The 15,393-nt window shown below is 41.6% G+C and overlaps 1 protein-coding gene and 1 long non-coding RNA gene across 2 annotated transcripts in view; one reads left to right on the forward strand and one right to left on the reverse strand.

The window, feature by feature from the left end:
- znf609a (zinc finger protein 609a) overlaps positions 1–15,393 on the forward strand; it is a 198,516-nt gene that overhangs the window by 105,744 nt on the left and 77,379 nt on the right. The gene's annotated exons all lie outside the window — the stretch shown is intronic.
- Positions 4,078–6,858, reverse strand: LOC106560751 (uncharacterized). Its single transcript, XR_001318664.2, has 3 exons — positions 6,330–6,858; positions 5,594–5,645; positions 4,078–4,835 (listed from the first exon to the last, which is right to left on the reverse strand). It is a non-coding gene; the product is annotated as an uncharacterized lncRNA (long non-coding RNA).

Here is a 15,393-nt window from a genome sequence, read left to right on the forward strand (position 1 = left end):
CGAACATCTCTGGAGAGACCTGAAAATAGCTGTGCTGCGTCGCAACCCCATCCAACCTGACAGAGCTTGAGAGGATCTGCAGAGAAGAATGGGAGAAACTTCCCAAATACAGGTGTGCCAAGCTTGTAGGGTCATACCCAAGAAGACTGTAATAGCTGCCAAAGGTGCTTCAAGAAAGTACTGAATTAAGGGTCTGAATACTTATGTAAATGTATAATTTTTTTATTTTTATGTATTTTGGATACATTTGCTAAAATTCTAAAAACCTGTTTTTGCTTTGTCATTATGGGGTATTGTGTGTAGATTGAGGAAAAAACTATTTAATCAATTTTAGAATAAGGCTGTAACTAAACAAAATGTGAAAAAAGTGAAGGGGTCTGAATACTTTCCGAATGCAGTGTAAATAGATAAATAATTGCACAAATAAAAAAACTTAAATGGATAAATGATTGCACACAAGCAGATGATTATTAAATAATTCATCCCACTTTTCATTCCATGCATTGATATTTATTTTATTTATTTCTGTATTTCTTCCTCCAATATAATAATGAGGAGGTGTCAAAAGTATGTGGGTGCTATCTAACACACCATTGGATGATCAATGTCATGACACTTTGATCGATTGCATTTACCTGGGCTGCGTTCAGTATGACAGAACGTGTTTAAAGGACGTTATTTCACATTGACACCCCCCCCCCCAAACAATAATGTGTAGCACATCTAGCTATGTCTCAATACGATTTTTTGGGGCAAATTGTTTATCAAATCTATTATATGCTGGTCTCCCAAGTGGCGCAAGACACTGCATCTCAGTGCAAGAGGCATCACTGCAGTACCTGGTTCGGATCCAGGCTGCATCATTGGGAGTCCCATAGGGCGGCGCACAGTTGACCCAGCGTCGTCCGGGTTTGGCCGTCATTGTAAATAAGAATTTGTTCTAAACTGACTTGCCTAGTTAAATAAAGATTACATTTAAAAATAAATAAATGTGCCTCACGTGCACCATAAAAAGAACAAATGGAACATTGTCCTTACTTGATGTAGATACAGGTGAACAGTTTTGGCTGTGTTACGAGTGGGTTGCTTTTGATAATAAGGCATCGGACTACAGCCATATGGTTTTGAACCTAGAAGAAGACCAAGGGACAAGGAGTCGCAAGATGGAGTCGACTGGGATGGGCGAGAGGATGAGATGTCCAGTTGTCCAGAAAAGCATGGTAAGCTAATGTTACCGAGTATCAAGCTAGCTAGCTTGGCTATAAAGTCGAGTTGGCTAGCTAGCTGCGTTTACAGCCAGACTCGGTTTTACACGTAGCTAGCTAGCTAGCTAGATAATTATTAGAAACCATTATTATCTAGGTAGCTAAATATCTGTCAGATGTAAAGCAAGCAGAATCTTGACATGTCAGAAGCAATGCATGTTGGCTAGCTCACATTAACTAGATCACTCATTAAGCAATAGAGTGGATACTTAATTAATAAGCTACCAGCTAGCTAACTACAGCCAAGTAAAGAGGAAAGAGGAGCATGTGGTCATGATGGAGTAAATCACCTACGAGAAGCTAGCCACAGTACGGTTTAGCCACAATAGTGGAATTTACTGGTCGCCTTAGCAATTGTTAGTGAGATGGTGCAATAAAATATAAATATCTTAGGTAGCTATAAATTCACATGTATGCCGTGTAATTTGTCATGGCCATTATCACAAAATGGCATGCATACTTTTAATCAGATCTATTGTCATTTACAGACATGAATTTGAAATAAGCATACTGATATAGGAATCCTAAATACAGGTGCCATTTTCTTGTTAATCACTGCAGGTTTGTCATCCGATTTCTTGGAGCCTGGCGGAGATGGATGCAACCATATTACAAGGCAGGACATTTCTCTGCATCCAGGTTGAGGCTTGCTACCAGCAGGAATATGGAGCACTCTGTCAGTAAGTCATGATATTATTGTTTTCCTTTACATGATACTAGGCAGGAGTCCTTGGGCCAGTGGGAGGTCAGGGGTGAGGGTGCTCTCTCTTTCTAGCGCTCACTACCTCTATCCATCTCTATCCAGCTGCTACAGAGACAGAATGGACCAAGGACCTCCAGAGCCTTCTGACCAACTCCCTGCAATCTCTCCTGAGCAGTAAGCTACACTCATAATAGAATACTTGATGGACCATGTAAACCTCCTTCACTATGGCAGTCTACCTATGTGATGACATAGCATATGTGACCCATTTCAAGAAGCTAGGCGTATGTCTCACGTCACTATTTCACAGGAGAGGCATTTTTGCCAGAAATGTCTTCTGGAATGTGAAATTCCATGTGCCTTAATGACAAACTTGTATGCCATCTGTAAATACGAATACAATTCTTAAATTCTGAGCCTAGTTGGTTTAGCCACGGACAAATACAGGAGCCTTCCCACTAGCCATGATTGGCAGAGATAATGGGCTGGACATGCCGACAAATAAGTTTGGATTGGTCTGCCATGTAGCACGCTTCTGTCTATAACATAAGTTGCTTACTATGAATGGATAATCCTTTCTACCAAGGCTTTTTTTGAAAGATATCATGAAGCACTAAAAAGTGTCACTGGACTACACTCTGGAGAACGATCGTGCCACGCTGACTCTGATTCTGAAAATGAATCAGACAATGAGGAAATCCCTGATTTAGGTAAAAACATTTTCATTGAACCAGACATTGTAGAGTCTTCTGATGACAGTGGTGGGGCAAGAAATGGTGTCAATGTCATCGAAGAAGTTGACAGAGTTTTGAAAACAGTAGAATGCACAGTGGAAGCAGAGAGATGGTTGCCAAATGCGAAGAGTCCAAAAGAGAACACAGAAGGCTGTTGTAATCCGGAGACAGGTGCTTTATACATATTCAAACTAAGGGAAAACATTGTATACATGATAAAGAGGGAGAAGCGTTCATCCATGTATACAAGTAAGAGTCTAGCTACATTTTCAGAATTTATACATTTCTAATTTTGTCAGAAAGTTGTTTTCATTGCAAGTTAAAGCGTACTGTTAGCTAGCTAACGTTACATACAGTGAGGGGGAAAAAGTATTTTATCCCCTGCTGATTTTGTACGTTTGCCCACTGACAAAGAAATGATCAGTCTATATGGTTTATTTGAACAGTGAGAGACAGAATAACAACAAAAAAATCCAGAAAAATGCATGTCAAAAATGTTGAACATTGAACCTAGTTGGTCAGCTTTAACTACCTGCAGATTCATGCATGGTAGTATTGCCGCGTTCAAAACAACTGGGAACTCTGAAAAATACGAGGTAAAATCATGACATCAGTGATCTTCAGGTTGGAAAGTCGTAGCTTTAGAAAGATGCCCGAGGTCCTGAGTTGGAATTCCGAGTTGGATGACTGTTCAAATTAATTTTTCCCATTCCGAGCTCCTTTGTTGTTTTTTTTTGCGTTCCCAGTTGTTTTGAATGCACTGAAGTCTGAGATTTCCGAGTTCCCTGTTGTTTTAAACGCGGCATTAGAGTTGGGATTCTGGATCATTGTTTAGCTAGCTAGCTAGCTACACGTCTAAACAAAATAATCCACTATGCAAGTAACCATTTCACTGTACCGTTTACACCTTCTGTATCCTGTGCATGTGAAAAATAAACTTAGATTTTATTTAATATAGTGTGTGTGTTTACCAGAGATGGTAATGTGAAGAACATGACCTGCACCAAAATCAAATTAGGAGAGGCCAAGGACTAGATAAAGTGTATTTGTACTACTACTTTTTGCTACTACTTTCACCACTTTTAGTCTTAATCGTTGGTTGTTTGCTACACTGTGAATCCTTAGAGATGGGTGGGGCTAATGCTTAAGAGGGTGTGAACGATGCTGAATGGGTGTAGACAAAGAGCTCTCCACTACGTGTACCAACACATTCACAGGCCATTTTCTCAAAAGTGGCATTAGAAGTTTATCAACTTTCAAAGCAGAATTACTTTCCCATTGTTCCTCAACTGCAGTGCATGATATACAATTTTCAAGCTCTGAGTCTTTACTTTTATCCAATGTAAACACCACCATTTCAAATTTTGCTTCATAGGACCGAATCCAGGTGGTGGGTCACATATTATCCAGAGCCACTGGTTGAAATTTGGTTCACTGTACTCATGCCAAAACTCATGCGATCTTCTCCCTGTAAAAGTCTCCAGTCTCCCAGACTTTTATCAAAACTAACACGTCCATCCCCCTATCCACAGGTGAGTCTACTGGGCTGTGGAACTCTAGAGCAGCACATGAAAAAACCTGCCACCCGCAGACAGTTCACTGAGGAAGGATGCAACTATCAAGGCTTTTAAAGGCCACATTTAGGTGGTGACCAAATGCAATATAGTATTGTATAAACTCATTTTCATTGTATTGTTAGATTACAAAACAATTTTTACATGCATGTTTGTCACATTAGCTTTGACTAACTTCTGTGGTAGCTTAAACACAAAGACAACACTTATGATTCAAAAGGTCTAAAGTAAATACAATTCTCATGTCCAAGGTGAATACATTTTTCATGTATATCAGACATCACACAGGTTTGGCAACTAAAATATATATCCCAGACAAGATTGAAGACTGCGACAAGTAAAAATAAGTGAATAAAAGTCAGTGCTTGTGTCCGTAGCTGTTGGTATGAATTTGAGTGGTTACATACATGTTGACAGGAAAGGCTGTGAGACCGAGAGGGAGACTGTTGTTGTATTCCCAGGTAAGACCCTTGCTTCTGGTACCAATGAAGGCCAGTCTTCAGTCCGGCAGCTTGAAGATGTGTCACCATCCAGGCCCATGTCACAGCCATGCAGTGTCCTGATAGGGAGATGACAATAAATGCATTATGTACCTTTCATCACCAAAGTCGTGTTAGCATTTACTGCAAATGTCGCTGAACAATTCAACCCTTTTGTTAGTGTCATTGCTTTATGGAAATTCACATACAATATTCAGTTAATAAGCATTGACTAATACCTCTAGGGCAGGGATAGGCAACCCTGGTCCTGGAGTGCCGCAGGCATTTCATGTTTTTGATTTAACCGACCTGGAAAACTGGTTGTTTTGAATTTAGGCAATCACTCAACTGATCAATTAGTTCAGGCGGTCAGGGCTGTATTCAGTACATACAAATGTAAAAGAATGTTCAATTGAACGGAAACGGTGCTGTACTGAACGACTAGTTGAAAAATGGGGAGGGGTTGGGTTGTGGGTTCAAAATGCACCGCTGCCCTTTAAATACTAAACTCATTGCTTCAAGCTACACCCAGGCACACCCACCAAATGGAGCAAAAGTATCTGTCTGTTCAAGAATGTTTTGAGAAAACGTGGCTGAACTGAACAAACGCCTGTTTTTGTGCCGAGTTGAAACTAAATCCTGCAGTACCTGCGGCACTCCAGGAACAGGGTTGCCTCTACCCCTGCTCTAGGGGTAAAATGACTGCTGTGCAAGGTATTGGGCAACAGCTTTCTTCCAGGGCCTATATTCACAAAGCGTCTCCCTCTAGGGATAGTGGTCTAGGATAACCTCCCCCTTGTCAATGTGAAGGCAAAACGTATCCTAAAATCAGTATTACTCTGAGATTCTTTGTGAGTATGGTCCCTGGCCTGTCAGCAATGCCACTCCACCTGAAATGCAACAACAACAAAAACATGAACAAGAATTAGCTCAGTCAGTAATTTACTCATTTTAAATGTGCACAAGCCCCCTAATCAGTCAAATTATATGAAAACAACAGTAACATTTGGAGGGGCATTTTTCTTGCCAACTTTCAGTCATTAAAGCATAAACAAACAGGCAGGGGAACAAAGTAGTTTGACAAAAACTGTTCAAATAGTCAGTAACTAGCTACCAATATAGCTAGCAATTATATATCTAGTTATTTTCTAGAAACCTAGCTAGAGTACACTTAGCTTGCTAGCTAAGGTGAACTGTTGGTGGGTGTAAGCTAAGGTGAACTGTTGGTGGGGGTTAGCAAGCCAGCTACGGTAAACTCAGTTGGTGGGGGTCAGCTAACGTTAGCTAGCTAAGGTGAACTGTTGGTGGGGGTCAGCTAACGTTAGCTAGTTAAGGTGAACTGTTGGTGGGGGTAAGCTAACGTTAGCTAGCTAAGGTGAACTGTTGGTGGGGGTAAGCTAACGTTAGCTAGCTAAGGTGAACTGTTGGTGGGTGTAAGCTAACGTTAGCTAGCTAAGGTGAACTGTTGGTGGGGGGTAAGCTAACGTTAACTAGTTTTCCCCCAGCAGTTTCAAGATAGCTGGTTAATGGAACTTTATCAATAAGACGAATAGCTAGCAGATATATTTGTTAACCTGTAAGTCCCTTGTAGCAGCTAGCTGACCCAAGTTTTCGATGCATACCTCCACACGGAAAGCATGTAATCTGTTTTCAGTATCGGCCAGCACTGTATGTAAAGCTAAACACACATATTTTTGCGGTTCACCTTCAAAATAAAGGCCCCGCATTGAAATGGCACATTGTGAAATCATGGCATATTTGCGCTAGATACTGCTTAACAAGTTATATAAATTCAACAAAAGACTAAGTTAATTTGACCAAAAAATGGCAAATCGATTGAAGTCGCACTGTGGATTTATTAGATTTCATAATTGCATTGGGGGCATACTTATATTTCACTGTACAGCCTTACCTATGGATTGTGGATCAATGAAATGGGGTATCAGCCTATTCAGTGACACCCACAGAACACAATTATGAAGAGTGTAGCCAAATATTACCATTGTAGCTCATATTGCAGGACTTTGACTGTGGGAAATCACCTCACCAGGCAGTCTTGTGTGTATTGGACATTCATACTGCAATGTACAGTCTTACCTATTGTAAAAACAAATGGCTAGCTGGAGCTGTCTGAGCGGTCGGCTGGGAATGCCCTCACCCGCTAGTAATTCATGTGATGTAATTGGTTCTGACACGCTACAGGCTGTCCGGCAAGAACAGTACAGATGCTTCTTAGTCCAGGACTTTTATTATTGTTATCACCACCACACACTATAGTGTTCACACTCACACAGACATCTCCAGTTTGCATAGGATGGACTTGTGGTTCTGAAAGGTAAGAACAAATCTACAATGTTGTAAGCTATGCAATAGGAATATCTACACAGGAAAGAATGGCATAGCATCTATACAGGGATATTCACATTACGGCATACACATTTACAGCACTATATGTATAAACAAATCATGGAGAGAGAGAGAACTAATTAAGACAGGCAAGATTTATGGCCCCTCTCAGAACTGGTGGATATCTGATCTGTGTCTGGTGCCACAGAGTCATAAATCTTACTGCGCAGGCGGGGGTAGGCGGGAGCGCTGAGGACCGTCTGAAACATCTAGAATCTCTCGCCATGGCTTAACAGTAGCGTGAACTATGAAAATCAAATTGTATTTGTCACATGCGCCGAATACAACAGGTGTAGTAGACCTTAGTGAAATGCTTACTTACAAGCCCTTAACCAACAATGCAGTTTGAAGTAAATATCTAAAAAAAAAGTAAGAGATAAAAGTAACAAATAATTAAAGAGCAGCAGTAAAATATACAGGGGGTACCTGTACAGAGTCAATGTGTGTGGGTACCGGTTAGTCGAGGTAATATGTACATGTAGGTAGAGTTATTAAAGTGACTGCATAGATAATAACAGAGAGTAGCGGCAGCGTAAAAGGAGTGGGCAATGCAAATAGTCTGGGTAGCCATTTGATTAGATGTTCAGGAGTCTGATGGCTTGGGGGTAGAAGCTGTTTAGAAGCCTGTTGGACCTAGACTTGGTGCTCCGGTACCGCTTGCCATGCGGTAGCAGAGAGAACATTCTATGACGGGTGCCTGGAGTCTTTGACAATTGTTAGTGCCTTCCTCTGACACCGCCTGGTATAGAGGTCCTGGGTGGCAGGAAGCTTAGGCCCGGTGATGTACCGGGCCGTACGCACTACCCTCTGTAGTTAGTGCCTTGCAGAGGCCGAGCAGTTGCCATACCAGGCAGTGATGCAACCCTTCAGGATGCTCTCGATGGTGCAGCTCTAAACCTTTTGAGGATGTAAGGACCCATGCCAAATCTTTTCAGTGTCCTGAGGGGGAATAGGTTTTGTCATGCCCCCATTACGAATGTCTTGGTGTGCTTGGACCATGTTTGTTGGTGATGTGGACGCCAAGGAAGTTGAAGCTTTCAACCTGCTCCACTGCAGCCCCGTCGATGAGAATGGGGACGTGCTCGGTCCTCCTTTTCCTGTAGTTCACAATCATCTCCTTTGTCTTGATCACGTTGAGGGAGAGGTTGTTGTCCTTGCACCACATGGTCAGATGTCTGACCTCCCTATAGGCTGTCTCATCGTTGTCGGTGATCAGGCCTACCACTGTTTTGTCATCGGCAAACTTAATGATCGTGTTGGAGTCGTGCCTGGCCGTGCAATCCTGAGTGAACAGGGAGTACAGGAGAGGACTGAGCACGCACCCCTGAGGGGCCCCCGTGTTGAGGATCAGCGTGGCGGATGTGTTGTTACCTGCCCTTACCAACTAGGGGCGGCCTGTCAGGAAGTCCAAGATCCAGTTGCAGACGGAGGTGTTTAGTCCCAGGGTCCTTAGCTTAGTGATGAGCTTTGAGGGCACTATGGTGTTGAACGCTGAGCTGTAGTCAATGAATAGCATTCTCACATAGGTGTTCCTTTTGTCCAGGTGTGAAAGGGCAGTGTTGAGTGCAATAGAGATTGCATCATCTGTGGATCTGTTGGGGCGGTATGCAAATTGAAGTGGGTCTAAGTTTACTGGGATAATGGTGTTGATGTGAGCCATGACCAGCCTTTCAAAGCATTTCATGGCTACAGACGTGAGTGCTATGGGTCGGTAGTCATTTAGGCAGGTTACCTTAGTGTTTTTGGGCACAGGGACTATGATGGTTTGCTTGAAACATGTTGGTATTACAGATTCAGACAGGGACATGTTGAAAATGTCAGTGAAGACACTTGCCAGTTGGTCAGCGCATGCTCAGAGTACATGTCCTGGTAATCCGTCTGGCCCTGCAGCCTGGTGAATGCAGCCTTGTGAATTACTCACATCGGCTGCGGAGTGCGTGATCACACAGTCGTCCGGAACAGCTGATGCTCTCATGCATGTTTCAGTGTTACTTGCCTCGACGCGAGCATAGAAATGATTTAGCTCGTCTGGTAGGCTCGTGTCACTGGGCAGCTCTCGGTTGTGCTTCCCTTTTGTAGTCGGTAATAGTTTGCAAGCCCTGCCACATCCGACGATTGTCGGAGCCGGTGTAGTACGATTCGATCTTAGTCCTGTATTGATGCTTTGCCTGTTTGATGGTTTGTCTGAGGGCATAGCGGGATTTCTCATAAGCTTCCAGGTTAGAGTCCTGCTCCTTGATAGTGGCAGCTCTTGCCTTCAGCTCAGTGCGAATGTTGCCTGTAATCCATGTCTTCTGGTTGGGGTATGTACGTACAGTCATTGTGGGGACGACGTCATCGATGCACTTATTGATGAAGACAGTGACTGATGTGGTGTACTCCTCAATGCCATCAGAAGAATTCTGGAACATATTCCAGTCTGTGCTAACAAATCAGTCCTGTAGTTCAGCAATTATGGTCACATTTGTGAAATGGTGGACGAGGGAGAGCTTTGTACTCGTCTCCGTGTGTGGAGTAAGATGGTCTCGAGTTTTTTTTCCTCTCCTTGCACATTTTAACATGCTGATGGAAATCAGTAAAACTGATTTAAGTTTCCCTGCATTAAAGTCCCCGGCCACTAGGAGCGCCGCCACTGGATGAGTGTTTTGCTGTTTGCTTATGGCAGTATACAGCTCATTGAGTGTGGTCTTAGTTCCAGCATCTGTCTGGTGGTATGCAGACAGCTACGAAAAAATACAGATGACAACTCTCTAGGTAGATAGTGTGGTCAGCTTATCATGAGATACTCTACCTCAGGTGAGCAAAACCTAGAGACTTCCTTAGATATTGTGCAGCAGCTGTTTACAAATATACATAGGCCGCCACCCCATGTCTTACCAGAGGCTGCTGTTCTGTCCTGCGGATAGTGTATAATCTGCCAGCTGCATGTTATTAATATTGTCTTTCAGCCACGACTCTGTGAAACATAAGATGTTACAGTTTTTAATGTCCCATTGGTAGGATATACATGCTTTTAGTTTGTCCCCTTTATTTTCCATCGATTGAAGGTTGGCTAATAGTACTGATGGCAAAGGCAGATTAGCCAATCGTCGTCTGATCCTCACAAGGGGCCCGATATCCTTTCGCGAAATCTCAGCTTCTTTCTCCTGTGAATGACGGGGATGACGACCTGTTCAGGTGAATGGAGTATATCCTTCCCCTCCGACTCATTAACTTCTTGGGGCTATGTGGGACGCTAGCGTGCCACCCGTGGTGCACCCTATCAACAGCAGGTGCATTTCAAGAGCGGCAAATTTGAAACCAAATAAATGTCAAAATTCAAATTTTTCAAACATACAACTATCTTACACCCTTTGAAAGATAAACATCTCCTTAATCTAACCACTTTGTCCGATTTCAAAAAGGTTTTACGGCGAAAGCATAAAGTTAGATTATGTTAGGAGAGTACATTGACAATAGCTGTGTGTAATGTTTTGTCAATTCAAAGACAGGGTCACCAAAACCATAAAACCAGCTAAAATGATGCACTAACCTTTTACAATCTCCATCAGATGACACTCCTAGGACATTATGTTAGACAATGCATGCATTTTTAGTTCTATCAAGTTCATATTTTTATCCAAAAACAGCGTTTTACTATGGCATTGATGTTGAGGAAATTGTTTCCCTCCAATAACCAGCAGTCAAGTCAGCACCACAAATTAAATAATTAAAATTAGAAAACATTGGTAAAATATTATATTGTCATTTAAAGAATTATAGATTTACATCTCTTGAACGCAATCAACTTGCCAGATTTAAAAATAACCTTACTGGGAAATCACACTTTGCAATAATCTGAGCACTGCGCCCAGAAAAATATGCTTTGCTATACAGACAAACGGCCATGTTGGAGAGATCTAAAATCGAAAATACTATGTAAATAATCCATTACCTTTGATTCTCTTCATCAGATGTCACTTCCAGGAATCCCAGGTCCATAACGAATGTAGTTTTGTTCAAAAAAGCTCATCATTTATATCCAAAAAGCTCCGTGTTGTTAGCACATGATCTAAGCCAGCCGGACTTCGTCATGAACGAGGGGAAAAAATATATTTACGTTCGTTCAAACATGTCAAACGTTGTATAGCATAAATCATTAGTGCCTTTTTAACCAGAACATGAATAATATTCAAGGTGGACGAATGCATTCTCTTTTATAACGTATTGGAACGAGGGTACCCAACATGAACTCGCGCGCCAGAGTCTAATCGGCCATCACCGTTCCATGGCTCTTGTTCGGTCAGATCTCACAGTAAAAGACTCAAAACACTTTGTAAAGGCTGGTGACATCTAGTGGAAGCAATAGGAAGTGCCAAAACATTAATCAACCCCTGTGTGTTTCAATGGCATAGGCTTAAAGGTAATTCAACACATCAGGTATCCACTTCCTGTCAGAAAATGTCTCAGGGTTTTGCCTGCCAAATGAGTTCTGTTATACTCACAGACACCATTCAAACAGTTTTAGAAACTTTAGGGTGTTTTCTATCCATATATAATAAGTATATGCATATTCTAGTTACTGGGTAGGATTAGTAACCAGATTAAATCGGGTACGTTTTTTTATCCAGCCGTGAAAATACTGCCCCCTAGCCCCAACAGGTTAAAGAAAAATGATTAGTCCAATTCGAGGTGAGATAATCGCTGTTCTGATGTCCTGAAGATCCTTTCAGTTATAAGAGACGGTAGTGACAACATTATGTACAAAATAAGTTACAATGTTGAAAAACAAACAAGCACTGTTGGTTAAGAGCCAATAAAACAGCAGCCATCCTCTCCGGTGCCATTATAATTTTTCATGTATCATCATAATAAATGCAGCTGTAAAGTGCGCATACAGGCTATAGGAATTAACCATCTCTAAACAATAACATCTAATGTAATACAGGCACTTATAAACAACATGCGCATGGAGTATTTGAAATATACGTAAGCTGCAGCAGTACTATACAGCTACAGATGTGACAAGGTAATTAGGCCTAAGGTAATTGCTTTCAGTCAGTCACCATAATTTAGCATTAACCCTCCCGACAATAAACCTCACAACTCACTTCATGAATGCACCCACAATCTTACTAAAATAAACAGACTGATAACTTGGTCGGCAGCCAAACTTGCGTCTTCTTGTTTGGGATTGGGTTGGCGGATCGCATGCAACTTTTAAGGCCTACACCGCCAGTCACAGCCTACCCAGATTAAATTCTCTTCATTTGTCCTGTTCCTCTAAGAAAGTGAAATAGAGCCCTAGACACCATTATCCTCCCCTTTCCTCCCCCCACTACACCAACCAAACCCCAACCCCGTCCAAGCCTCTCTAACCCTTTCACACAATCTCTCCCTATCTACGTCATACAGTTCACAAAAAATCAACACATGCTCCACTGTTTCCTCCACTAAACATTAATCACACAGACAACTTGCATCTTTATCTGCTGACAATGATAGCCACTCTGACCTGCAGTGGGAGGGGTGCAAATGTGCTTTCAGGCACTCTGATTGGTGCAAACCAGGAAGCTGTGATAGACAACTGAGAAGGGGAGAAAACATCCTATGGGGACTGTGGGGAAAGTCACATGTACAGGCAATACCATTTTTTAAAAATTATTATGTTGTTTTACACCTATGGATCTTGGGTCCATTTAAATGGTGTATCAGCCTGCTCACTGACACCCACAGAACACAACTGTGAAGAGTTTACACAAATATTAGCATCATAGCCCATATTGCAGGACTTTGACACCACTGTGAAATGAGCCACATTAGCTCACCAGTAAACCTACTATGTGTGTTGATCATATTGCAATGGATTTTGGGTCCATGAAATGGGGTATCACCCTAACAAATTCTTATTTTCAATGACCACCTAGGAACAGTGGGTTAACTGCCTTGTTCAGGGGCAGAACAACAGGTTTTTACCTTGTCAGCTCGGGGATTCGATCTTGCAACCTTTCGGTTACAAGTCCAACACTCTAACCACTAGGCTACCTGCCCCCATGTAGAGAAAATAAATGAATTTGTCAGGGTTTTTGTATTTTCCTGCTCGTATATTTATTTGTGTGGATTTATTTATCTATTTATAGGTGCATTTATTTATTCATTCATTTAATTCTAATTATGGCAGTTTGGGTCCTCCATATGTCAAACTACTATCCTGCATAGTAGAGAAGTTGACCTTTTCTATTGGTCAGCTTGTCGAGAAAGAAGTAGCCTAGCCCAGTAAGGCTACATAAAAAAGATGTATTCAAACGTCAAGGTTTCAAACAATTAAGTAGATTTTTCCAAAATTCGTTGCCTACAGCCTCCAGCTCATTGCAAATTGGTGTGTGAAGCGTTGATGAGGCCTGTCTTCCGTTGCCGTTTTAGGTGCTGCAGCAGCAGCTTCTCTTGAGCTGTCTGACAGCTTTTCCGCTCAGACTGTATCTGTATGCATGTGATAAATAAGATGCATAACGAATATACTGTAGCCTACGCTCACCGATTTAATTCAACTAAATAATGCAAATTAACCTATAGACCGATAAGCATTACCAGTCATTTCTCTATAGGGGGTGTAAAGCCGTAACACAAGTTTTTTTCATCAGCAGACTATGATCGATAATGTCAAAAGTTACACTGAAGTAATTTGTGTAAGTGCTGTGCTTGTTGAATGTCCTTCCCTATAATCATGCTGAAAGTCTGTCAATTAGTTTACAGTAAAATATCATTGTGTCTGGTCAAACCAAATTTTTTCCAAAAGTCTACTTAGGATTGATAACTTTATTTTTTTATTTTCCTATTTTAAACAGGCTGATTGCTTGGCTATTTGAGCCAGTAAAGGGGGCTTTACTATTCTAGGGTAGTGCAATAACTTTTTCTTCCCTCCAGGCCTGAGGGCACACACTTTCTATTAGGCTTAGATTGAAGATGTGGCAATATTGTCCTCTATTATCCTCAGTAATTTTCCATCCAAGTTGTAAGACCCCGGTGGCTTGTCATTGTTGATAGAGAACACATTTTCTTCACATCCTCCACACTCACTTTACGGATTTCAAAATTACAATGCTTGTCTTTTTACTTGGATGTGTAGTGTCAGCGTTTGTTGCTTGCATGTCATGCCTAAATGTGCTAATCTTGCCAATGAAAAAATCAGTGGCTTTTGTTATCAATGGGCCATCTGATTCAATGAATGATAGAGCTGAGTTTACCTTTTCGTAAAAAAATTCATTTAAGGTGCTCCAAAGCTTTTTACTATCATTCTTTATATAATTAATTTTTGTTTCATAGTATAGTTTATTTTTGTTTTTATTCCGTTTAGTCACATGGTTTCTCAATGTGCAGTACATTTGCCAATCGGTTGTGCAGCCAGACTTATTTGCCATTCCTTTAGTCTCATCCCTCTCAACCATACATTTTTTTCAATTCATCATCAATCCACGGGGATTGAACAGTTTTTACAGTCATTTTCGTAATGGGTGCATGCTTATTAGTAACTGGAATAAGAAATTTCTTAAATGTGTCAAGTGCAGCATCTGGTTGCTCCTCAATACACACCACAGACCAAATATTCTTTACATCAACAACATAGGAATCACTACAAAACATACTGTATGACCTCTCATACACAATATATAAGGACCAGTCTTTAGAACTTTGGTTTTCTTAGATAGGGCTACCATATTGTGATCACTACATTCGATGGATTTGGATGCCGCTTTAAAGCAAAACACCAGTGTCAACGTCAACAGTGAAGAGGCGACTCCGGGATACTGGCCTTCTAGGCCGAGTTCCTCAATCCAGTGTCTGTGTTCTTTTGCGCATTTTTTATTTTTATTGGCCAGTCTGAGATATGGCTTTTTCTTTGCAACTCTGCCTAGAAGGCCAGCATCCCGGAGTTGCCTCTTCACTGTTGGGACTGGTGTTTTGCGGGTACTATTTAATGAAGCTGCCAGTTGAGGACAGTTGAGGCGTCTGTTTCTCAAACTAGACACTAATGTACTTGTCCTCTTGCTCAGTAGTGCACCGGGGCATCCCACTCCTCTTTCTATTCTGTTTAAAGCTAGTTTGCATTGTTCTGTGAAGGGAGTAGTACACAGCGTTGTACGAGATCTTCAGTTTCTTGGCAATTTCTCGCATAGAATAGCCTTCATTTCTCAACAAGAATAGACTGACGTGTTTCAGAAGGAAGTTCTTTGTTTCTGGCCGTTTTGAGCCTGT

The sequence above is a fragment of the Salmo salar genome, chromosome ssa10, assembly GCF_905237065.1.
Source record: "Salmo salar chromosome ssa10, Ssal_v3.1, whole genome shotgun sequence".
Classification (NCBI taxonomy): domain Eukaryota; kingdom Metazoa; phylum Chordata; class Actinopteri; order Salmoniformes; family Salmonidae; genus Salmo; species Salmo salar.